Below are 26463 nucleotides of genomic sequence, written 5' to 3'. Positions count from 1 at the left end.
ACTGTGCTCCTGTTTACTGGCTACTTTATGATGATTGTGCTGTCTTACACTGGAAACACTGGCTTACGCATAGTATGGGTTGTGGTTACACTGAAAGGTTTTTGGTTTGGGGACTTCTATCCAGATCTCAACTTGTTTGTTAATATTCTCATGAAGTACAATAAGCAAAATAAATATTGCAAAGGAAGTCCTTTCATATACCCTCCTAGATATAATGCAGAGTGCTTTGAGCAGTGCTGTCTTATGTTACCTGAAATGCAGAATATATAGTAGTATTTAAATAGGAAGAGATTATATATATTTGCAAGCCTTGTAGGTCCCTTACTCTTTTCATCCATCAATGTCTAGTCCTGTAAAAGCAGTGTCTATTAATTTCTTGGAGTGCTAGATCCCTTTTGAGGTCAACATCATACCAATAGACTGTAGTACTACTGAACATAGTTATTTCCTAGGAGGATAATGAGCAGCACTTCTTTGCCTCAACTACATGGAAGTTTTTGTTAATTTGCTCTCCTTTTTCCCTTTTCCCACTTAGGCTGTCTGCAGCTCTGTGCCTGTTAGTTTCCTCCCTTGTTTCATGCTTGATTCAGACTATTTTGTTCAGGCGTATTGAATCCCTGCCCCTTGTCTGTCTCTGAACTGCCATCTGCTGCCTGAACTCTGCTCTAAATATTGCAGATGACAGCTGATGGCCCATTAACACAGCTTCTCTTCCTCTCTTTTCCTCTGCTAACACCAGCTCCACTGTCATTTGGTTTCTAAACTCTAACATGGCACTATGAGCCACACTCAACAGGAAAGTATGGGGCAGAGCTGCATTGAGTGACTCTTCTACTCTCTTCATGTGTGTTGGTTAATTTTATCATGGTAACCAGATAGAAATGTGATTTCTAGTTGCAGTTACAAGCAAAAAATTCTAGCTGTATATATCTCATTCCCTTTTAATGTCACATGCTGTTCCTCCATGCCTCCTCTAGCCCATTTCTACTCAGGAGTGGACATCCCTCCCTCTGCCAGTACTCCCAGTCCTATGTTAGGGCTGAAGCTTGAAAATCTCATGCATGAAAAACATTTCATGTGGTTAAAAAGTAATGAGTAAGCACTAGCCACATATCTGAAGGAGGAAGAGTGAAAATCTGGCAACATTTCCAAAAACATAAAAGGGAAAATATAGCTTTGTATTCTAAAAGGAAGTCTGTTCAGTTCCTAAGACAGCAGCCTTTGGTATACCCCAGTTTTTATGTGCCTTAATACTAATCAGGTCCTATGCTATTGTGTTTTAAGGGTAACCTTTCAAAATCTGTACTGAATGCCTCAGTGAGGAAAGAATCTTCCTCAAAATGAAAATGCTTTCATTAAGCAGGGAACCATTCAAGTCAGTAAGGAAGGATACACAAAACCTAGGGTTCAGCTGTTGTTTTGGACAAGGATTTGTGTGTTATGTTAGTCATAGACCCGAGTCTTTCACCTTCTGGAACCATTCCTCTTTCAGGTGCGTGGTCGAAACTCATGCTTTGGGGGAAGTTCACACATAACAACAGCACAAAACTGCTTGCCAATGATTTTTGAAAGTGAATTTGATATTAAGATGTTCAGCCTGAACGGATGAACATTCTGTATGACTTGAGGATATTTGTGTTCATTTTGTCACTAGTGTTTCTAAAACATCTGCCATTATGAGTCTGAAATCCCTGTTAAGTGTCAGACTCCCTCAGGGGGAATTATCTGCCATCGCATCACTGCTTTTTTGAACTTGAGAAGAAAAGATGAGGGTGAGGCCCTTAGTTTTGTCTGCTGTCCTTCTAGAAAGCCAACAATTATGCAGGTACTCGGATGGGTGGTGAACACAACTGAGCCATGAGGGCTGTTCAGCTTTCCCTGCCTGACAGGGTTGGTGAGCTGCAGGGTATGTGCTTCTCTCAGCAAAAGCAGCAGTCTCTGTGTGCCAGCAGTGCCCTCACCCTGTCCAGAAGGTGGCTTTGGGAGTGTAATAGGCAGAAGAGAAATGTGGAAACCGTGAGTGCTTTCCCCCAGGCTCAAGCTTTATGGGGATGTATGTGGGAGCAGCTTTGTTGCTATTTAAAGGACAGACTGAAGAAGCCAAGAGCAATTTTGTCTCCCCTCTGAAGCCAGGCAGGAGTTATGTTTCAAACCTCAAAGGACTGCTACTGAGTGTCCTGCTTCAGGGGCTACGAAGAGGAAAGCTATCCCAAGATCTCTGTCCTTGACAGAGCTACAGAAGTGAACGACTATTATGTGGCTATTATTAGATATTGCAACTTCATAAAGCAATTGTGTCCCTTCTCTACTGCCTTGCTCTGCCCACTCCTCTTGTGGGCTCAGCCTGCAGAACCATTTTCAGGGTGAATGTCAGGAATGATACCAGTAGCTCTCCCTGAGGTCCCTGCTCCTCCAATCTGAGAAGAGTGCCCCAAGAACACTGAGCATGTCATAAGAGCATCAGAGCATTCTGCCTTTCTCCATGCGTAGCCTTTCAGCAAAGCTCAGTGCAATATCATATAGGTGATATAATTTTAAACAAAATAGAGTTATTGATTCTTATTCTTAAGATTCTTATTCTTAAATTTTATTTACTGAGTGTCTCCTACCCATGTACAAGTACAGTGATGGATGTTTGCCAGTGTTATTTGCAATAACATGGACAGGCAACGCTGTCTGCTGAGTCCTTGGCCGTATCTATCAGTTCTCCATGATTTGGTGGCCTTGTTGTTTTCAACATTTCCTATCTGTCACAGATGGAAACAGTTATACTGTACATTTCACTGGTAAGAGAGAAGCAGGATATATTCATTGATGTAATATAGGAACAGTGTAGTTATTTAACAATGATTTAAGATTCAAGAAGGCAGATACTTGATCATTTACTGCATGGAGGATAGGGTTAGTCACACATACAGGAAGCCCTCAAAATCAACTACAAATCAACATTCTGGTGATGACTTTCTACTCTAGGTGCCTTCATCACGTGAAACATGACAGATGATTTGTGTCCATAGGGTGAAGAAGGGGGACAGACTCAAGGATGATGCTGTACTAGAGATAACACAGGCATTAATCACAGATGCCTGAACACTCCCTTATAGGATAGAAAAGAGACAAACAGAGGACAGGGTGTATGTGTGAGCCCCTGAAAAGCCAGAGAAAATGTTGTATCAGCATACTTTAACTAAGCCTGAACTTGCTTTCCATGCTTTAGTTGTAATAAAATAATGCAAAACCTCCAATTGGATTCTGGGCATTTATGACAGTCATGTGCCATTCTTTAATCCTTCTGCAGTTTATTCTGGTGCTTCAGTCCGTGAACTTCTGGCAGTTTAAATATTTCTTTAATATTTTCTACCAACCTCAAAGGTAGACAAAACAGACATGGTTGTTATTATTCATGGTAATGGTTACTAGCATTGTTGTGAGGAAAAGAAGCATACTGGGACATGAACTTATCAAAATTACTAACTTGAGAGCAAGCTCAACACAAAATATAATTGCTGCAAGTCTTCCAGGTGCTGGAGTACAAACTCTAGGGGAATGGGGCTGTTACGAGCCATAGAGATCTTGAAAAGTTGTTACATGCTGCAGATGTGAAGTAAACTTCAAAGAAAAATGCTCTTCAACTTCTTGCAAACCGTGGCAGTTGTAGAAGCTGGTTCTACTTTTTTCCTGTAGTATCAACAGAGGATAATTGCTCTGTCCCTTAAGCAGATTCCCAAAGTCAGATGCAGCAGAAGACCAGGGGAATGCATGTGAATCATGCAAAGTGCTGGGAGAAGAGTGTGGAAGCGAATTCTTAATACTGACAGGCTGGAGCTACTCACACATAAGAAACGAGATGGCAGACTTGGATCTAAAGACTAGGTTTCCAGAAGTGATCTATGAAACGTGGCCATGACACAAGCACTTCATCTAAAATCATACGTGTCCGCAAGAAAGCAGCAGGAGAATCTTCTCCCCAAAAAATAATTGTTATCTCCCTGTCATATTTAGGGACCTGGCCCAAGTGAAACAGGTATAAGGAATGTCCAGCTGTGCAGCCCCTGTCTGGTAGGAATCTGTTCTTTTTGCCTGTTGATGCTCTGTGAGTTGAGGGTGACCTTCAGAGGAAGGGGTAACAGGAGCTTCAGGAATGGTGGTGCCAAACAGGTGTGCAAAGAACTCCCTGGGCAGGTAACACCACTGTGAAAGGCTTTGGGTAGGGGAAATGCAGACACATTAGGCTATGGGGTGGAGGAGTTGTTGATTATCTGTGTAGAGTTCATTACAAGCATAGATGTCTGTGCAATAAGCAGAAAAAACACCTTCCTTTCACAGCTAGAAGGGAAACTGGTACCTCTAGAGAATGTGTCACCTCATCCCAAGCCACCCCCAAATAAGATCCTACTTCCTCTGAAACCTCTGGAATAACCTGAAGGGTGTCACTAACTGTATTTGGTGAGGACAGGGACAGGTGCTTTCAGCCAAGTCTCATTTCTGCACAGGAGAGCAGTCCTTGGGATGGATGGGTTTTCTTTGAAGTTCGAGATTCTTGGGCCAGGCATGTAATTGCCTTCTGATTGTTCATGAGTAAGTACCTTGTTTCTTCTTCAGAATCCCAAATGTAATCCACCTTTCCAAAATGCACAGTCAAGGCACACTAATCCAGACTTTTCAGGCACCATGGAGGTACCTGACCCTGAATTAGTTGTTAGTTGTGAGATTGACTTGAACATATTCCTTTCCCAGGTCTTTCCCTTGGTTATTATAGTCATTTCTTAATGGGCCTCACAGCTCTTGTAAGATTTGTCTCTGTGTAACCTACTTCATCCCACACGTTCTTCTCCTACTTGTACAGGTGAGCTTTAATTCCTGGGCTAGATTTGACTCAAAGTGAAGTTGAAGTTCTGAAGTTCTAAAAACTAGCTCAGATATACACAGAAAGCTCAGATCTCAGTGTCAGGACCACTGGGAGGGGCTTTCCTACAAATGCACACTGATATAGAAGAACCAGGAAAAGGAAAGAGAAACCAATGAGATACTTGAGTTTCAAATGAGTTATTAAGGTCATTTGGAAAAAGTCATTTAATTTCCTGTCATTTAGCTTTTTCTCTGTCTAACTATCCCATAGTTTTGGAAGCTTTCCTCTCGTGGAAGGTATGAAATAGAGTATGTCCCCTGGAATGAAGTGTATTTGATTAAGGTAGAGACTTGAAATCAAATAGTGTGTGAAATCATGAGAAAAAACAAAACAAAACAAAAAAAACACAAAAGAAACTCAGGAGAACTTGCATATCAAATTAGACAGTGTTAGCATTTTTATTAGTGCTTCATTTGAAGTGAGTTTTCAAGGAAAGAGAGGAGATTCTACTTATTAATGGAGTCGATTCAGAATTGTGGCAATTGAAGAGATCATAAGAGTTTCTGATAAAGAGTCAAAGATACTGCTGGACACTCACTCCATCTATTGGTTGCCAGTGGAGGAAGCAGAGGGTACAACAGCAAAACTTGCAATAGAAAATGACAACTGTACTCATGCTAACCATAAGGAAGAAAGTCCCATTATCTGAATCCATGTAATAAGTTCCAGACTGAGCTTTAGACTACTCAGACCATTTGATACAAGGCAGAATAGAGTTGTAATGAAACACTGTGGTCTCATTTCAGAGGTTTTGTATGCTTTTACATTTGAAAAAGTATCTGAGCATTCACATGTGGATATTATTTCTGTTCCTGCTGACATATCTTTCAAAGATCATTGGTCCCCAGTGTTGGGCTGCAACCACTGTTTAAAGGATTGATTTTTTTATTTTTCTCTAGCATGTGCCTTCAGGACATGACAAGGTGAGATTTTTATATATTTTAATAGATCATAGCATCATATAATCGTAGAATACTAGAAAAAGTAGATAAGCCTTTGAATGTGCAAGCTATTCTTCAGGTGGACCTACATTTAATTTGCTAGGGATTGTTGGGTAGCTTATGCTTAACTAATAAGCCTGATAGTTGTTAAGCTGAAGAAAGCATCCTGATTTGACAAGCCTACTTCCTGTGGAGGAAGGGACCAGGGGAGAGAAGGTGGCAACTTGGGGAGAGTACACAGAAGTTGTTAGGATATATATCTAACTAACATCTAATTCAGGGCCTGTTACAAGGATTGGAGCAGCTCCAGGATCCATTGCAAGGGTTGAAGCAGACACAGGGTCTGTCACGGGCTGGAGCAGCCAGAGCAGGAGTTGAAGCAACTATGGGGCCCACAGCAGAGGTGAAAACAACTACAGGGCTCATCTTCCAGGCCCCAGAACACTGCACACTGCAGTGATTTATGCCTCTCTAGAATTGTCAGGGCAACAGAAGACCTTATCAAAATATTCTACTAGATTTTCAGGATTCTGCAGTGGTTCAGATGAGAAGACCCAAACCACTGAGGGAGCCTACTGCTTCCAAGTGGTGTGTCAGAGAATTGGAAAAAAAAAAAAAAAAGGTAGAATTAATGGGCTGAGTAAAACTACTTACTAAGACAGAGAAAAGTAAAAATAGTAATTACTGTATATATGTGTGTGCGTATGTGCATATATATATATATATACGAATATACATAACATGTGATGCACAAGCAATTTATCACCACTCACCACCTGATGCCCAGGTAGCCCCCACCAAGTAAAAGAGATCAAGACTAACTCCCACCCTCTTTCTGCATGATGTCATATGGTATGGAATATCCCCTTGGCCAGTTTAAGTCAATTGGCCTGATTACTTGATTCTGTCTGCCCTCATCCCTTGGGTTCCCCCAGCCCTTCACTGGGAAACTGGAATGAATGGTCTTGGCACTGTACAACACTGCTTAGCAACAACTATTAACCTCAGTATGTTATCAGTGTCATTTTTCTTCTAGAACTAAAACATAGCATTATACCAGACACTGAAGAAAACACTTCCATCCCAGCTGAAAATAAGACATCCATTTAATCTCAAAGCTGGGCTGCTGGACTGTATTTGAGCTATGCTGTAGATCTACCTGCATTCAGCCCCATCTCAGGCCCACTCTTCTAGCTGGGCTGTACTTGCAGAGAACGTATGGATGGGTTCTTGGTAACAGTGATGCCAGCTAAGGGCTACATTGAGTCACAACCATATGGCTTCTGTGTGGTTTTTATGAAAAAATCTCTCAAGGAAGATTTTGGCTAATACCACATAAATGGGTATGAATAGAAACAGCAGATGTTTGTCACACCTTGCTGGCAGGAAAGACAGGAACCTACTCTGGGTGTGGGATCGAGGACTGACTCCAAACCAAGCTTCACGTGTTCAGCAGTGAGTTGAGTGAGCTATGGACAAAGCAGCCCACTAGAAGCAGTACTACTTCTGTACCACTTGGTCACTGCCATGGACTTTCCATGGCATTGCCCCTGGCACAGCTCCCTACAATGTGCAGAGCCATTGAGCAGAGCAAGTGGTGTATGCACAGAACATTCCTTGCCTTCCACAGCACTATAAAATGGCAGTTTAAACATGCTTGCTTTGGCTCTTTGCCTGCCACAGCCTTTCAGCACGGAAGAAACATTGGCACACTATGGTCCATACTCCAGTCAAGAACTGGCTGGTGATCTTACACCCTGTGTGTGCGTAGGTCACCTTTGTACACGTTTGTGTGCTGAGTGGAATGTGGACAGTTGATGACTTTGTTTAAATCAGATCAGGTTTCTCCAGCTCAATTGTTGTTGCTTCACTCATTTTGATTAGACCTTGTTATATTTTGAGATGGTTCAGTTGCAGGTGCTTGACCAGAAGTGTTCAGTTCAGGAAGAAAACAGTGCTAAGAACAACTCTGAAATATATGGACTGAATGTGTATAGCTTGAAGTGTCTTTGGAGTCAAATTTCTTCCAAGGGTTTTCCATCTTGTTTAGTTCACACTGAAATTTCTCAGGGTTTACAGAGAAGGATATAACTGCAGAAAGTATGTTTCCTTTTCATAGAATCACAGAATGCCTCAGGTTGGAAGAGATCTTAAAGACCATGGAGCTCTAACTCCTTGCTGTGGGCAGGGCTGCCCCCCACCAGATCAGGCTGCACAGGGCTCCATCCAAATTGGTCTTGAATGTCTTCAGGATGGACCATTCACAACTTCTCTGGGCAGCAGTTATCAAGGCTTCACCAACCCCTGAGTAAAGAATATTTTCCTAACAGAATGGCTTGAAGAATGTAGAGAGGAAAAGGACCAGGGGGTGTTGGCTGATGCTCGGCTTAACGTGAGCCGGCAGTGTGCCCAGGTGGCCAAGAAGGCCAACAGCATCCTGGCCTGTATTAGAAATAGTGCAGCCAGCAGGAGCAGGGAGGTGATCATCCCCCTGGACTCAGCTCTGGTACTGCCGCACCTCGAGTACGGTGTTCAGTTTTGGGCCCCTCACTACAAGAAGGACATTGAGGCCCTGGAGCGTGTTCAGAGAAGGGCAACAAAACTGGTGAGGGGTCTGGAGCACAAGTCTTATGAGGAGCGGCTGAGGGAGCTGGGATTGTTTGGTCTGCAGAAGAGAAGGTTCAGAGGAGACCTTATTGCACTCTCCCACTTCCTGAAGGGGGGTTGTGGTGAGGAGGGGGTGGGCCTCTTCTCCCTGATAAATAATGACAGGACGAGAGGGAATGGCCACAAGTTGCGCCGGGGAAGATTGAGATGAGACCTGAGGAAACATTTTTTCTTTGAAAGAGTGGTCAGGCACTGGGACGGCCTGCCTAGGGAGGTGGTTGAGGCACCGTCCCTAGCGCTGTTCAAGAAGCATTTAGATGAGGTGCTGAGGGATTTGATTTAGTAGTTCAGTGGGTAGGGATGGTGATAGGAGGATGGTTGGACTAGATGATCTTGTAGGTCCTTTCCAACCTAATGAACCTATGAACCTATGAACATCTAACCTAATTTTTCCCCCTTTTAGTTTAAAGCCATTCCCCCTTATCCTGCCACTTTCAGACCATGTAAAATGTCCATCTCCCTCCTGTTGGCCTCCAGCTCTATTGAAGTACTAAAAGGCGGCAATGAGGTCTCCCCTGAGTAATCCCATCTTTAGTCTGAACTTTTCCCAACTCCTGCAACCTTTCCTTATAGGAGAGATGCTCCAGCCCTCTGAGCATCCTCCTGGCCCTCCTCTGGACCTGCTTCAACAGCTCGACATCCTTCTTATGCTGGGGGCTCCAAGCTTGGACACAGTACTCCAGATGGGGCCTCAGAAGGGCAGAGTAGAGGGGGAAAATCCCCTCCTTGCTGGGCTGGCTCTGTTGATGTAGCCCAGGATACAGTTGGCCTTCCAGGTTACAAGAATCACAGAATTGTAGGGGTTGGAAGGGACCTCTAGAGATCATCAAGTCCAGTACCCCTGCCAAAGTAGCTCCCTAAACCTGGCTGCACAGGTAGGTGTCCAGGTGGGTCTTGAACGTCTCCAGAGGAGACTCCACCACCTCTCTGTGCAGCCTGTGCCAGTCAGTGCTCTGTCACTGCACTGTGAGGGAGTTCCCACACACATTTGTGCAGAACTTCCTATGCTTCAGTTTGTGGCCATTTCCCCTCATCCTATCGCCACACACCACTGAGAAGAGTTCAGCCTTGTCCCTTTACCTCACACTCCTTAAATATTTATAAACATGGATCAGATCCCCTCTGAGTCTTCTTTTTTCAAGGATGAAGAGATCCAGGTCTCTCAGCCTCTCCTCATAAGGGAGGTGTTCCATGCCCTTTATCACCTTTGTAGCCCTCCACTGGACTCTTTCAAGGAGATCCGTGTCTTTTTTGTACCAGGGAGACCAGAACTGGACACAGTACTCCATGTGAGACCTCACCAGGGCAGAGTAGATGGGGAAGATCACCTCCTGTGATGCTGCTGGCCATGCTCACAGAAGCTGAGATCACAACATTGTGCCAGTCCTCAGTTAATATTGGTACCTGTTCTTACCTACTGCTGGGTCTTTCCATGTCCTAGCACATACAACCTGTGATTCTGTGCACCACCCCATCCAACACCTGACTTCATTGGCACCCAAGTCTCTCATTAGTCCTCATTTGTCTCTACCTCACACTTTCTTCCCAGCCACACAGTTCTCACCTTTCCTTCACACCCCATCACCATAGCAGCATCAAAAAAGAGTTCCCACAGATGCTCTTGCACCCCATGGTCATCTAGGCTTCCCATTAAGCTGCTCTGCACTGCCAGTCCATGCCACCAATGGCACCAGGGCAGCAACAGACAGTGCCAGAGAAAGACTAGCCAAGTCCCTGGCAAGGAACAGCCAGTTGAATAGGCAGCACAGGGAAAAGAGACCAAGAATCAGAACAGTTGGTACAGATTGGCTATAATTCCATCAAAATGTGAACAGAAAAACATTCGAAATTAAGATGATCCAAGGGGCTCTGGTGAATGCGCATAGCTCTAAGCTTGGACGCTCTGCTCCGTGGGAGCCCTGGGCAGGCTGTGCCCGTGTGTGGGTCAGTGGCGCCACGGAGTGGCAGGACAGGACTCTTGCACTGCACAACCCTCTGCGTGTAGCCTTCCTCCGTGAGCGATCCTCACGCACCCAGCGCTGTAATGAAGGAAAACCTGCTTTGAAAGCAGGAATCGGGTAAATAGAGGCCTCTCAAGATTAAGTATACATTAAGTATATATATCTTCAAGAGAATTCAAAAGAGAACTACATAAATGGGAAAAGACTAGTGGGACATATTGACTTCTCTGTAGTCAAGACAGTGGATACAATGGAGCTGGGCAAACATAAGGGAAAGGGTAGCCAAAGAAACTGGTGTTGACCGATTTGAGTGAAGAAACTGGGCTAAGGTAGGAAGGTCAACCCGAGGAAGACATCTGACTTCATTCCAACGACCACCAGAGTGAGACCCCCGCTCCGAACTGCACACGCATCAGTAGGAGGGCCAGCATGTAAATGAGTTTCCAGAAAAGCAATTAATATGTAAATAATTTCTTGGAAATTTGTTGAATATGTTTGTAATCGCTCTATAATTATCCAACGCTTTGTTCATCGATGCACATGTTAGGAGGAGTGATCCCCCATGTGCCTAGTGCTGAATAAACATACCTCTTTATAACCCAGCCTTGGTTATAGAGTTTGATTCTTCATGTCAGCTTGACATGACTCAAGTTACTCTGCTGGATTTCTTGGCTTCAGTACCCATGGACTTATAAAGTACTAACTGGCAAGAATCTCTAGAGCTCTCTTGTCCCACCTGTCTCAGAGCAGGACTATCGGCCAAGTCCAGGCAGTTGTGCCTTTGAGAAGCTTCAGGTGTCATGCCGTGATAGTAACTTGCCTCCACATCTGTTTCCTATTTCACTCATCTGATTTGAACTGTTATGAAGTTGGATCAGAGCTACAACTGTACTCTGATAGGAAGGGGGAAAAGAACAGGACAAGGCTGCAAAATTGCTGAAGATCAAAAATTAGCAGCCAGTGCAGAAAGCCAAGAAAGCCCGTTAACAGTGTTAATCAATAGGCTTTTATATGCATATGTGTTTTTTTTTAGAGCCCCACACCTTAGTGTCACTGATTGATGTTGTGGTGTGACCTAGCAGGCAGCTGAGCACCTTACAGCCACTTGCTCTGTCCATTCCCAGAGGGATGGGAGAGAAAATTAAAAAAAAAAAAAGTAAGAATTTACAGCTTGAGATAAGACAATTCAATAGGAAAGAAGGGGGCAAGAGGGAGAGAAAAGAATACACAAAACAGGTGATGCACAATACAGTTGTCAGAAACATCTCAGATAATTTTTAGGAGACAGGATCTATGGTGAAGAAATTTTTTATTTGTGATTGCAATGGCAGGTCAATAGGAGTGCATCTATGGGAACACCATTACAGCTTTTATACTTTTTGCCACAAACTCACCCCATGCCCTGTTTTCCCATTGGCTGAGTATTCCAGGTTTACAATCTTAACAGATTTACATTTGTTAATTACATTCTGACACTTGTTAATTCGCATTCTAACTTGTGCCAGCAAAGGTTTACATTTGGAAATTACACTGATTTTTACTCTGTCTTGCCGCCAGCCAGTTGCCCTCCTGTTGTTTCCAAGATGCCTCAGAACTCTTACTGTATTTACCTGGTGATTCTCTCCCAGGCCTCTTCCCTTCTGTCCAAAGGACATTTCTTTTGTTAAACAAAGAGCACTGTGGGGTGTTAGGTCTTCCTGATGCCTAGACAAGCAAGTTTCAACTTACCCTCACTTCCTTGGGCATCTAATGCAACAAAATATTACTTATACATTCCTACTCACCAAACATAAATTGTTACTAGCTATACCTGTATATTGCTAATAAATTTACAATCTTTATTTCTAATTTCTGTGATGCTAGATGGCCACAGAGACTATGAACTATTCTTATCTTGTTCTTCTGCAGAAACAACATTCTGTTCCCACACAGTTCTTACCACTGGCTGACTGATGCCCAACCAGTCCTTGAGCAGTGACTGCCTTCCCTGCCAGCTGCCCACGGTTTTGTTATTCAGCATGACATCGTATGGTATGGAATATTTATTTTTGATCAGCTGTACCTCACTGTTAGGGAAGCATGAGGACCTTCTTTCCCTTTCCCTTTCCCTTTCCCTTTCCCTTTCCCTTTCCCTTTCCCTTTCCCTTTCCCTTTCCCTTTCCCTTTCCCTTTCCCTTTCCCTTTCCCTTTCCCTTTCCCTTTCCCTTTCCCTTTCCCTTTCCCTTTCCCTTTCCCTTTCCCTCCCCCTCCCCCTCCCCCTTTCTCTTCCCCTTCCCCTTCCCCTTTCTCTTCCCCTTCCCCTTCCCCTTCCCCTTCCCCTTCCCCTTCCCCTTCCCCTTCCCCTTCCCCTTCCCCTTCCCCTTCCCCTTCCCCTTCCCCTTCCCCTTCCCCTTCCCCTTCCCCTTCCCTTTCCCCTATTCCTTCTTTCCCTTCTTTCCCTTTCCCTGAATCTATTTCAATATCTTTATAAGAATTACAGATAGATCTCCTTTGAAAGGAGTTTCTGTATCACACTCCTATACCAGAGATGACTGCTGCTGAATATCCTCACAGTTTGTGATATTAGACCTTTTCAGAGAAAAGGATGCCAGATTGTTTTCTCCATGTGTCAAAACAATAGTTTTTTCTTGGCCTTGTTTCAGAAATGGAGCAAATGTTTCAGCCCTTCAAATAATTCAGACACAGGCAGACAGGGTATGTGGTGTGTCTCAGACCATGTGGTTAGTGTTTGGGAAAAGCACAAGGAACAGAAAACATGGTCTTACAATGGAAAGTGTTAGGAAAACACAGCTCTAGGCATCAGTATCAGCTTTGAATATAAGAACTGTATTTATTTTAAACTGTAGTCAAAGCTTTTGTGCAGAAATTTTTATTAGCTTAACTAAATGGCAAAGACTCTGAACTTCAGGACAGTGAACATCAGGCTGCTTAAGGAATTGTTGGATGAGATCACCTATGAAACTGTCCTTAGGGTCAAAGGAACAGAACAGAGCTGTCAGCACTTTAAGGATACCTGAGAGCACAAGAACTCTCCATACCCTAGCAGAAGAAATCAGGCACAGGAGGCAGGAAGCCAGCATGGCTGAACAAGGACCTGCTGGTCAGACTGGGAGAAGTGTAGGCAGTGGAAGCAAGGATGGTGGACTGGGAAGAACATAAGGATGCTGTCCAGATGTGCAGAGGTGGGATAAGGAAGGCTAAGGCATGGATGGAATTAAACTTGGCAAGGGATGTAAAAAATAATGGGATTATTTAAATACATTGGTCATAAAAGACAGGCAAAGGAGAGTGTACCTTCTCTGAAAAATGAGACGGGAGAACTGGCTTCCTCAGACATGGAGAAGGCTGAGGTACTTAATAAGTTCTCTGTCTCAGTCTTCACTGGCTGTCAGGCTTCCTACACCTCTCGTGTCCCTGAGCTTCTAGGTAGGGGTCAGGTGTTCAAAATCCCTCCCACTGGAGGAAAGACTGGAGCAAATCTGAGACCACCTCATGAGACTGAATATGTAAAAGTATACGGGGTATGATGACATACATCCCACAGTCCTGAAGGAAGTGGCTGATGTAGTTGCTGAGCTGCTCTCCATCATATTTGAAAAGTCATGGCTACCAGGTGAGGTTCCCAGTGTCCAGAAAAAGAGAGATATCCCGCTCATTCTTAAGAAAGGGAAAAAGGAAGACTGGGGGAACCACAGGCCAGTGAGCCTCACATCTGTGCCTGGGAATATCATGGAACAGAACCTCCTGGGATAGATGTTAAGGGACATGCAAGATGAAGAGGTAATCCAAGACAGTCAGCACGGCTTCACCAATGGTAGATTGTACCTGAGCCATCTGGTGGCCTTCTATGATGGAGTGACAACTTTGGTGGACAAAGGAAGGGCAACTGATGTCATCTACCTGGACTTGTGCAAGGCCTTTGACATGGTCCCACACAACATTCTTATCTCTGAATTGGAGCGATATGGGTTTGAAGGCTGAATTATTAGGTGGATAAAGGAAGGTTGGAAGGTCATAGACAGAGGACAGTGGATCTATGTCCAGGTAGTGGCTGGGCACAAATAGTGTCCCCCCAGGGGTTTTGTCTTGGGACCAGTGCACTTCAACATCTTTATCAGTGACAAAGACAGTGGGACTGAGTGCATCCTCAGCAAGTTTGCTGATGATACCGTCTTCAGTGGTACAGTTGATGTTGCAGAAGGAAGGAATGCCATCCAGAGGCACCTAGACTGTCTCAAAAAGTGAGCTCACAAGAACCAAAGCGGTTTAACAAGGACAAGTGCATGGCACTGCACTTGAGTAGGGGCAATTCCAGATATGCATACGAACCGGAAGAACACACTGAGAGCAGTTCTGCAGAGAAGGACTTAGGGATCCTGATGGATGAAATGCTGGACATAAGCCAGCAGTGTGCCCTGGTGGACAAGAAGACCAGTGGGATCCAGGGGTGCATTAAAAAGATCATGGCCAGCAGGTTGAGGGAGGTGATCCTCCCCCTCTACTCTGCCCTGGTGAGGTCTCACATGGAGTACTGTGTCCAGTTCTGGTCTCCCTGGTACAAACTCACCTGAAGCATTATGTCCAGTTCTGGGCTCCCCAGTACAAAAAAGACAGGGATCTCCTTGAAAGAGTTGATTGCTACAAAGATGATAAAGAACATGAAACACCTCCCTTATGAGGAGAGGCTGAGAGACCTGGATCTCTTCATCCTTGAAAAAAGAAGACTCAGAGGGGATCTGATCCATGTTTATAAATATTTAAGGAGTGTGAGGTAAAGGGACAAGGCTGAACTCTTCTCAGTGGTGTGTGGCGATAGGATGAGGGGAAATGGCCACAAACTGAAGCATAGGAAGTTCTGCACAAATGTGTGTGGGAACTCCCTCACAGTGCAGTGACAGAGCACTGGCACAGGCTGCACAGAGAGGTGGTAGAGTCTCCTCTGGAGACGTTCAAGACCCACCTGGACACCTACCTGTGCAGCCAGGTTTAGGGAGCTACTTTGGCAGGGGAGTTGGACAAGATGATCTCTAGAAGTCCCTTCCAACCCCTATGATTCTGTGATTCTGTGTGATTCTGTGACACTTTGGGTCTCAGCTACTTTAAATTGCCCTGACACTGTTCTATTGTACCAGCCACAAGGGCTGCTCTGAAAGTAACGCCTCCTGTTTTATGATATGAGCCCATGACATCTGAGCCAGATGTTGGTGGGATGACAGTAGAGGATGAACCTTCCTACCAGTATCCCATTACATTTTGTTGCCATGTGACAGATGGCAGCAGGACAGTCTTACAGAATGTCATCTGACATGGAAGTGCAGATGAAACAAAGGTGTTGACTTGAATTCCTCCATGTAGAACAACTGGCAACCACTGACATCCATGGATGCTTTCTGAACTTCTGTGGAATCCAAACAGTGGATGTGAACACAGTCAAAGATGAGTGGTGCATTTCAATAGTGGCAACAGTGATGTGAAAGACAAGCAATGTTCCAGACAGCCTTGCACAGCTGTTACACCACAGAGTGAAGAGAGTCCTGATCAGCTCATCTGCACAAATTGGCTAATGGTGGTGACTAATTTGAAAAATCATGATTTGTAACTGAGAATTTGCTGTGAGGTAGTGTTATTGTGCTCTTTGTATCTGTTGTAGTTTCCATGGAAATAAACAGGCAGCATTACTCTCAGTGCAATCTGTGTAGACTTCAGTCTGGTAGCTGGCCACAGAGCCAAGGTGAAGCTCTGAGGTATGTGGGGAAGCAGAGCTCTGTCCATCAGCTCTGGAGCTGCTACTGCATTCCAGGGGCTTTCCTTCTCCAAGGCACTGCATGACTGTGGTGGTATGTACTGGATTGTGGGTAGAGCTAATCCACTATTTTCTCTTAACAGTACTTTGCTATGGTAAGAGTTGTCGCCATCAGAAATAGAGCATTAGGTGGGTGTCTGGCAGGGGTGAATGTCTGTTTTGCTCCCACTGCAAATTCCAGGTTAGGACGGGACTGAAGAGTTCCCCAAACTCCACTATGAACAAAGGACAGCTACATTTCTCCAGTACAGAAATCCACAAGTGAGAACAAGCAGTGTTTGCTTTGCTGGGCCTTATTCTTCTAGTTTCTCATCTTCTAAGGCAATGAAGAATCATTATGGTTCTCTCCTTTCCTGCACTGCACAAGCTGCAGCCTGTGCGTGGGCTCAAGGAGGGGAATGGAGGAGGTCTAGCTGCTTCTTACAGTTACAAGAAGGTGTCCTTAACCAAACATATGCTGGATGGGACAGCAGTGAGAAAATGGACAGACTGTAGAGTCTAAGATAACTTCTTTCTACTCCTAGGCAGATGGGACTGTCCTTGTAGGCTGAATTTAAGTTTCCATTCCATAATCGCTCTACTTTGGTGGCTTTATGTTCCAGCAGCGTCCTTTCACTGAATTTAGATTTGCACAGGCATGTGAAGTGAGGATGAAATCTAGGCTCATAATTACCTGGAGGATGTGAATAGTGAGGAATGCTGGGCTCCATCCTGCATTGCACAGCACAGGTGAGAGCTGTGCTGGGGGAGGCTGGAGGTCTGTATCTGCTACTTTCACACACATACTCTTATGATGGTGTATTATCTATCTATCCATCTAGAAGATCTGAAGAAAATGCATTAGGCTCCAATGGCAAGAGTTACACCTTGCTTCTGTGAAAAATAATTTTTTTCTTCCTCAGGACTCTCTGAAGTCTTCCTCAAAGTAATATTATTGCATGGAGACTGCTGCAGCATTGGTAGGTGAGACTTTATGTAAGCTATCTAAGACAGCAGTACATAAACCAAAAAGACTGTAGCACTGGGTAGCATCTGTTGGCCCCTGTCACCATGAAACAACTTGCAGTGGCCATACTCATGACGTGGCTGTGCTCCTGACTACTGTTGGCTGCAGCCTGCCCATTACTTTGACTTGATATTCCTTGATGATCTCTTCCATCTTCTTAGGTGCTGGCAGTAGGCCTAGCAGTGCCAGAGATGCTCCCCTTCAGAATACCTTTTGAACTACATAAATTCTCAATCCCTTTCTGGTTCTTTGGTGCTCTAGCCCCAGCAAAGAGCTCACCTGTCACAACTAACAGCCGAAGACACTGCTGTTGTTTCCCTGTCACCACTTTATTTCACTTGCTACTGCAAGAATCTGTGCCATAGGGGAAAGAAATGAGAACAGCTAAAATGTTCTGTAACTTCTAGGAAAACACACAAAGGATTCCTGGAATCGCTTAGGGTCAAGAATCATGGAAATGAGGCTGGTCCCCAACCTCCAGCATAGATCCAAGGCAACCACATCTTTTTCTAGAAGTCTTCAAAACCCTCAAAAATTGAGATCACCGATATTTCTGTTGACCACAGCTAAAGTTGTTCACCTTCAGAAAATGTAGGCTGTACTGCTCAAGTGCATGGGCGATACTGAGGAAGAATGAGTACATGTACAGGGACTGGGATATTCTGAATGAGTTGGTAGAAATGCAATATTTCCAACAAGCACTTTTCACCATTTGCCTGAATCTAAATTCTAATCTGCAAACCCCAGGTTAGAAGCAACTGGATGTGTGAGCATGCTGCCTCGCATCCTGTAGTGACCACTCGTGGCCATGGGATCACATTTATTCCATGAGGGAATGACAGTGATGGAAAGTGATTCCATGATCAGCAACTTACTCATGGTCCAGAAGAGTAAATATGAAAAATTACTAAGCAGAACAGCATACTTGTGTGGCTAAGAAGAATGACTTAACATAACTGGCAAAGAATGGATGAAAACTTTCAAGGCCTTTCAAGGAAGGGATCTGACAGTTTGGTCTTACACAGTGTTTCAGATCAGGTAGCAGATGGGAGAACAAGACCAAGAGCAGACTGCCATTAGAAAGATTGAAGCTCAGCTATCCACCTAGATTTGGGCTTGCCAGTGCTGAAAAGTTCTCAAGTATCTTCTGAGAGCCTCCTTTCACCACCAACTATATCCAGGGGCAGCAGCACTACTCACAGCTTTCAGATTTGCTTATCATAGGACTCACTGAGTTTGCAGGTGGTTTCTTGACCACCTGCTTCACCAGCACTCTGTTTTCACCACAGACAGAGCTCCTAAAGATGTGCATGACTTAGGAGTCCCTTGTTTGCTCATGACATCTCTCATTTTGGTTGTGGCTTGATTATCTCCCTCCTTGCACTGAAAGTAGGATATGTTCTCTATATTCCTGTGGCCTCTTTTATTTAGCAGCAGTGGAGGAAAGTCTGAGTGCACAGCCTGGTAATTCCCTATTTGCAACCCAGCGCTGCTTTCTGGAGATACAGGCTGAGTGAGCCCCAGGATGGCAGTCCTGTCCCAGAGCCATCTTGCTGACAGACAGCAGGGTTGGGCAGAGGCCTGAATTGTGTGCAGACTTAGAGGAGCAGCTGGTCTCAGACACTGCAAAACATTTGCACACTATCTTCATATTTGTCTCTCTTTCTTTAACGCTCTCTCCCACAAGCCTTTTTTGCTCTAGTCAAAAACTTATTTTTCTTTCTCTTTTGCAGGCTGCTGTCTGAGCTCTGTATTTAGTCCACATGAAAGTGTCACATCCCAAGGGTGTCTTCCAAAAGATGTGGAGGCTTCTGGCTTCCCAGAAGTCTCCCCTGTGTCTGCCATGTCAGCCTGCATCAGACACATGGTGCCTGGCAACACTGAGAAGGCAGAATGGGAATGGTCCTCTTTGTACTGATGACCTGAGAGCATTGGGCTGCAATGTGGTACTGCTTCAGCTTTGTCAGAACACCAGCGCTTTTCATCTGCACTTTCAGGAATCTGCTGAAACCAGAACAAGAAACAAACATCAAGAATGCTGGTAAGGCCATTCTGCTTGAAAGATAACGTCCTGCCACACAGCATTTCTGGGGCATTAGATGTCTTGCAAGGAAGTCCAGGAGACAAGGCAGACATGCCTTTAATCACCTGCCATCCCTCAATCCCTGATGGTGCTACCCAGAGTGCTGCCCCAGTTCCCTATGCTCCCCAGTCATCACACCTAAGCCCAGACTTGGAGGCATTTAGTTGCATGTTACAATAAGCTGCCCCCAACAGCTTCCTGAGGAGCCATGCCTCTGTTTCTCTGATGTTTTGGAAGAGTTCAATTATCACAGGGTGGAGGAGAATGATTTGCTGTTATGTGGGAACAACATGAGTGAGAGTTCCTGCTCAAAGTGGGCTTGGGCTGCAACAGGCCAGCCATAGACTGGCTGGGAGCATTTTGGGAACAGACACTTGATTCAAAAAGCTGTGGGTATAAGGGGTCTGTAGCCACAACACAACCATAGGCACCTGAGCATCAAGTTTTCAGCATCCATGGAACACCAGATGATTTAGGGGAGACTTCTCCCAAGGCAATATCTGGCCAAGGGGCAGCCTCACATGAAGTGCACCCTGGATCTGAAGTACAGACTCTGGTCTCCAAGGAGGGTCCCAATGACAGTGTTACCACAAGGACCCAAGCAGTACAGGGTCCCAGGCATTTCCATCATGCCACGAGAAGAGGTGGTGGGATAAATCTGCATCTCACCTGAGTTTGTTAACCCCTCTTTCTGCAGCTCTACCTCCAAAACTGTCCAAGGCTTGAGCCAGTCCAGTATTTTCTTTCTGTCAAACACAAATTTAAAAACCACATTCATCTTCCTATCATCCAGGCCACTGGTAAAAACTGAGTAGAAATGGACCCAATAAACAACTAGAAGTGCTGCTTCCTATGTTCTTCTCTAGTGACAACTGTCCCTTAAGATCTGCTCTCTCTGTATGGTTTTTGATTATTCCAGTAATGTTTTTGTATCCCATTTCTCTAATCTCTCATGAGAATGTATATGAGACAAAGTCTAAAGCCATTTTCTAGTCAAAATAGCTGATACCAACTGTCTTTTGCAGTAGTGCAGATGAAAATACTGGAATGTCATTTGTCATGGAAGGATAAAAAAACAAAAAACAAACAAACAAAAAAAACATGTTCATAGCTTCTGTCACCGCTTTGCGGAACAGTTTGACCCGGTACCGTGACAATTGAGGCAGGGGACCCACGGGCCCACACCCCGGGGAAGGGGAAGGGGGAAAAGGAAAAAAAGGAGAAGGGAGATGGGCCCAGGAACAAAACAGCGGCAATGATCTGAGGAGGAAAGCTAATTTACTAAATAAGATATCAGAAAGGAAAATAACACAATATAATATAATATAATTGGAATTGAGGCAAATGAATCAAATAAAATGAGCAAGAGAGAGTGTCCGATAAACCAAAGGCCTTACGCTAACGCTGAAGGCGGACGGCTGCAACAAACACCCACTGCCGAGCTCGGTCCCGAAGGGAAGAGAGAGTCCCGTGACTGCAGACAGTTTTTATCTTTCCCTCTGAGCGTAAACACGTGAGAACGCAAAACATCGCAAAGTCCTCTGGGGAATGGAGTTCTTCTTCTCTTCTGAGACAGGCATACCTGGAACTATCGATGGTCCACGGAGCTGGAACATTAACTCTTTAACTCTAAATGATGTTATGATGTGGAATACCAGTACCAAAAATCATAAAACCATGACAGCTTCTTATCCCATTAGCTTACAACACACTGCCTACAATTTTACTAAGGGATTGTTGTGCCCTGAGCTGCATGCAGAACTCCTCAGTAACTCTGGATCAAAAAATAAATCCATCCAGCAGCATTGGATAACAGATGCCTAAAGAAGGCATAGAAGGTGAAAAGAGGAAATGATACTTTCCCCAAACACCAGGCTCTAGCAGTTTTCAGCTTAGACACTTCAGTAAAATGCAGCGTCTTTGTATCTCGAGTCCTTATTTTCCATGAATTTGTCTAATGGCTATGTGAATGCATGCAAAACATCATCATCCACAGTGTACTGTGGCAAGGAGTTCCACAGACAGTGTTGTGTGAACTACTTCTCTGTGTTGGACTTGAATCTTCCTTACAGTAATTCCGCTGATATTCCATGCTCCTTTTATGATAAGATACTGTCAATAGATATTTCATCCTTGCCCTCCCCATGACAATTGTGACTTTATATATCCATAGGTCATCTCTTGCCTTGTTTTATAATTGTTACTGGTAAAGATGCCATTCAGCATCCTTGACCATCTTCACTGGCCTTTTCTGATTCTTTTTCAGTTCTGCTGTATCTTTTTTGAGATGGAGGTGAGGAGGACAAGAGATGAAATCCCATCAGTTCACACAGTAGCATCTGACATTGTGTTTTATTCTGTTCCTTTCTTACTATTTCCTAGTATTTAATTTGCTTTTTCCTTTAGGGAACTGAAGAAATGTTTTCAGAAAATTGTTGGCCATAAACCTTAGTATACTAACAGTCTGCTCCAAGACTGCAATTTTTCATACAAAGAATGTTATTTTTCCATGTTCATTGCTTTCCATGTACTTACACTGAGTTTCTTGTGCTGCTTTTCCCAGTGCTCTGTTTCCTTCCTGCCCTAGCCAGCTCTTACACCTGCCTTTCCTTGCCTGTCTCCAAGCAGCCCAGGAGCTGGCAGGTGTCGTTAAGACAGCTTTAAACTAGGTATCAAAGGAGAAGGGGAAAAAAGTTGCTCACTAGGGTGGAGAGAGTAGTTCAGAGATGTCAGATAGATTTGATGGGGGAAAAGGGTGGAGGTCAGCAGGACAGAGAAGGGTTTGGGCATGTTGTCATTGCAGGAGACTGCAGGGAAATTCCCGCTAGGAAGCAGTGGGGAAAACTTCAGGTTCTTTTTGGAGGTGTGAGGGAGGATGCCTCTCAAAAGGTAGTGTGCCAGAAAGCCCAGCTGAAGTGGCTTTACACCAATGCATTCAGCATGGAAAATAAGCAGGAGGAGCTGGAAACAGTGATGGTTTGGAAAATTATGATCTGGTTGATATCATGGAAATGTGGTGCAACGAACCTCACAACTGGCATACTAAGATTGAGGGCTGCAGGCTCTTAAGAAGGGATAGGAGGGGAGGAGAGCAGTGTAGGAGGGAAGGAGGAGTTGCCCTCTATGTTAGGAAGTGGATAGATTGTAAAGAGCTGTGTCTGATTAACAACCATTACCAGGGGAAGAGCTTATGGGTTTTAATCAGGGATTAAAATTAAAATTCTTGCTTCAACTGCAGGAGGCATTGTGCTCATGAGCTTTTGTCCTGATGGGGTTTTCAACCACCTGGATGTCTGCTGGGATAGTGGCATGGTGGATGGCAGACAATCCAGGAGATTCCTGGAGTCTGCTGAGGACAACTTCCTGGTCCAGGTAATAGATGGACCGACCCGAGGTGAAGTTTTATTGGACCTGATCCTCACCAATGCAGAGGAGAGTATTAGAGAGATAAGATTGGAGGCAGCCTGTAGGCAATCATGCTTCTGTGGAGTTTGTGATCTGGAGGAATGCAGGCCTGGCAAAGAGTAGTCAGCACCCTGAGCTTCGGGAGAACAAAGTTCTGGCTGTTCAAGGAACTTCTGGATGGGATCTCCTGGGAAACTGTCCTTAAGGGCATAGGAACAGTACAGAGCTGGCAGCTCTTTAAGGACACACTTCTGTGAGTGCAAGAGCTCTCCATCTCCCAGCAGAAGAAATCGAGCAGAGGAGGCAGGCAACTGGCATGGCTGAACAAGGACCTGAAGCTTAAATTGAGAGAAAAGAGAGATGTTACAGGAAGTGGAAGTAGAGTTGGTAGCGTGGAAAGAATACAGGGATGTCTTCCGCATGTGCAGTGATAATATGAGGAAAGCCAAGGCACAGATGGAGCTGAACTTGGCAAGGGATGTGAAAAATAACAACACGAGGGGTTCTACAGGTACATAAGCAGAAAGAGACAGACTGTCACAGTGTTATCTGTGACAAGGACACAAGGGAAAAAAAAAAAGGAGAGAAGGGAAAAACAAAACAACAAAAACCAAAACAAACAAAAAAAACCACACACAAAAAAACCCTGCACTGTCAATGGCATTGCGGCCATCTGAGAAGAGCTGTGCTCCGGGGGGGAGGAAGGGTACAGAGATAACAGATGGGTCAAAGGAACAAACGAACAAAAAAAAACCACAAAAAAACAACGGCAGCGATTTGAGGAGGAACGGTAACTTTACTAAATCTAACAAAATCGACCAATTGAGAGAGACGAATTTTTCCAAAACGAAATCGAAGACGTTAGAATACGTTAGAAAAGCTGCAGGAGAAGCTCACGCACTGTATCTCCGCGGCAGCTGCAAAGCGATGGCCTGGAGTCCGCAGCAGAGCTCCAGCCCTCTTCCACTCCCCAGCACAGCATTAACTCCTTAACTCCCTGCATGATGTTCTGATGTGTAATACCGGCATCAAAACCACAAAACCACAACACAAATCAAGGAGAGTGTTCCCTCTCTGATTAATGAGGATGGAGAACTGGCTTCCTCAGATGTGGAAACAGCTGAAGTGGCAGTAAGTGCTTTGCCTCTGTCTTCACTGGTAGCCAGGCTCCCTGTGTCTGCCAGGACCCTGATCCTCCAGGTGTGGGGTGAGAGGAGCTCACTGTAACAGTGGAACAAGTCCTAGACCTCCTCATGAGACTGAAGGTATGTACGTCCATTGGGTAGGATGATATGCATTCCAGGACTCTGAGAGAGATGGCTGATGTGGTTGCAGAGCCACTCTCCATCATGTATGAAAAATCAGAGCTGTTGGGTGAAATCCCTGGAGACTGGAAAAAGGGAAACATTATTCCCATTTTTAAGAAAGAGAGAAAGGATTACCTGAGGAACTACAGGCTGGTGAGCTTCGCCTCTGTGCCTGGGAAAATCATGGAGTACTGCATCCAGGCCTGGGGCCCCCAGCATAAGAAAGACTCAGAGCTCTTGGAACTGGTCTGGACAAGGGCCACTAAGATGATCAGAGGGCTGGAGCACCTCTCTTATGAGGAAAGGATGAGGAAACCGGGCTTGTTTAGCTTGGAGAAGAGGAAGCTCCAGGGAAACCTCATTGTGGCCTTCCAGTACTTGAAGGGAGCATATAAACAGGAGGAGGAATGACTGTTTACATGGATTGATAGTGATAGGACAAGCAGAAATGTTTTTAAACTAAGGAAATTTAGGTTAGATATTAGGAGGAAGTTTTTCACTCAGAGAGTTGTGATGCACTGGAACAAATTGCCCAGGGAGGTTGTGGAAGCCCCATCCCTGGGGCATTCAAGGCATTCAAAGCTCAGAGGGCTTTGATCAGTGAGACAGTCTTGTTGGAGGCTGTAACCAGCAGTGTTCCCCAGGGGTCAGTACTGAACTTAGTCTTGTTCATCATCTTGATCAGTGACCTGTTTGAAGGGATGGAATGCACCCTCAGCACATTTGCTGATGGTACAAAGCTGGGAGGAGTGGCTGACACAGCAGAAGACCGTGTTGCCTTTCAGTGAGACCTGTGCAGGATGGTGAAGACCTGGTAATGTTCAACAAGATCAAGTGCAGAATCTTGCACCTGCAGCAATAACCACATGCATCAGTACACACCAGCAGCTGCTCTGCTGGAAAGAAGCCCTGCAGGGAAGGAACTGGGTGCCCTGGTGGCCAGCAGGTGACCATGAGCCAGCAGTATGACCTGTTGGCCAAAAAGGCCAGTGGGACCCTGGGGTGCATTGCATGGAGCATGGCCAGCAGAGCAAAGGAGGTGCTTCTCTCCTCTGCCCTGTGCTGGGGCGGGCACAGCTGGAGCACTGGGCCTAGTGCTGGGCTCTGGTTCAGGGCAGACAGGGACCTGCTGGAGAGAGTACAGTGGTAGGGGCCTGGAGTATCTTGTGTTGGGTCCAGTCTTGAGGGCCTCAGGGCCATCCAGCATGGGGAAGAGAAGGCTGAGAGGAGATCTCATCACTGTTGATGAATATCTAAACTGTAGGAGTCAACTAGATGGGACCAGGCTCTTTTTAGTGGTGTACAGTGTCAGAACAAGAAGCAACAGGAAAATACAGCAACACAGGGAGTTTCATCCAAATGTGAGGAAGAAATTCTTTACTATGTGGGTGGCAGAGTCCTGGCACAAGCTCCCCAGGTGGCTTGTGGAATTTTCTTCTCTGGAAGTATTTAAGACCCACCTGTACACTTTCCTGTGTGACTTGCTGTCAGGAAAGTGTTTTAGTGGAGTGTTGGACTCGATGATACCCAGAGGTCCCTTCCAGTCTCTGTCATTCTGTGAAAAAGGTTTTATGTCATAGGTGTCACAACCTGGAAAAATAGAACCAGAAAACTGTTCCAGTCTTCTGATGTAAGAAGACAAAGAGGCAATGCTCATGTAGTGTGCTGCAATGAGCACACCATCATGAAGAACATCAGCTTTTCACAAAGCTACATACAGAGTGAAAACAGACCTGGCACTTAAACACAGTGAGATGAGCTACTTGGATCAGACCTGTTTTTTTCATAGAACTGGAGACCAAGTGCTTGGACTTCACAGTGAAGGAGCAATAAAGTGTTGTATGTTGCCCTGTTTTTACTCCCCTTGGACTTTTATTTTCACCCTTGAAAGATTTACAGTGTTTTTAGTGATCTTTGAACTTTGGTCCAGGCTCAGTTCTACCACAGCTTACCTGCCAGCAAGGACTGCAGTGCATGATCTGCTTGTGGAAGCAGGCTAGCCATCCTACTAACCTCTCTTGGAAGTCTGTGATTGCCCTTCTGGAAGCCCAGCCTGTCTGTCCTGCCTTTTCAGACTCTGTCTACAGAGAGCAAGCAACTCTTCATTCCATCAATTATGAAATTCCCTGCCTCTCACTCATCTCCTTTCTTTGAAGTTCTCTTCTAAATCTTATCCTTTCCATGCCTCTAGATCCCTTCCATCTCCTCATCATCCAGATGACTGCTAGTGGTCCTGGGTGCAACTGCTATCTCTGAGTGTACCAAGATATTGCTCTTCAACCCACCTATTTTAAGAGAAATAACTTCCCCCCACACTAACCTGCAACTATTTCCCCTTTCCTGGTGCTTCATTTGCAGTTGCCCTTTTAAGCAGAAAGAGA

Source organism: Cyrtonyx montezumae, unplaced genomic scaffold (assembly GCF_038088225.1).
Source record: "Cyrtonyx montezumae isolate F1298 unplaced genomic scaffold, pur_monq_1.0 scaffold_44, whole genome shotgun sequence".
In the NCBI taxonomy this organism is placed as follows: Eukaryota; Metazoa; Chordata; class Aves; order Galliformes; family Odontophoridae; genus Cyrtonyx; species Cyrtonyx montezumae.
This window is presented reverse-complemented; position numbering follows the sequence as displayed.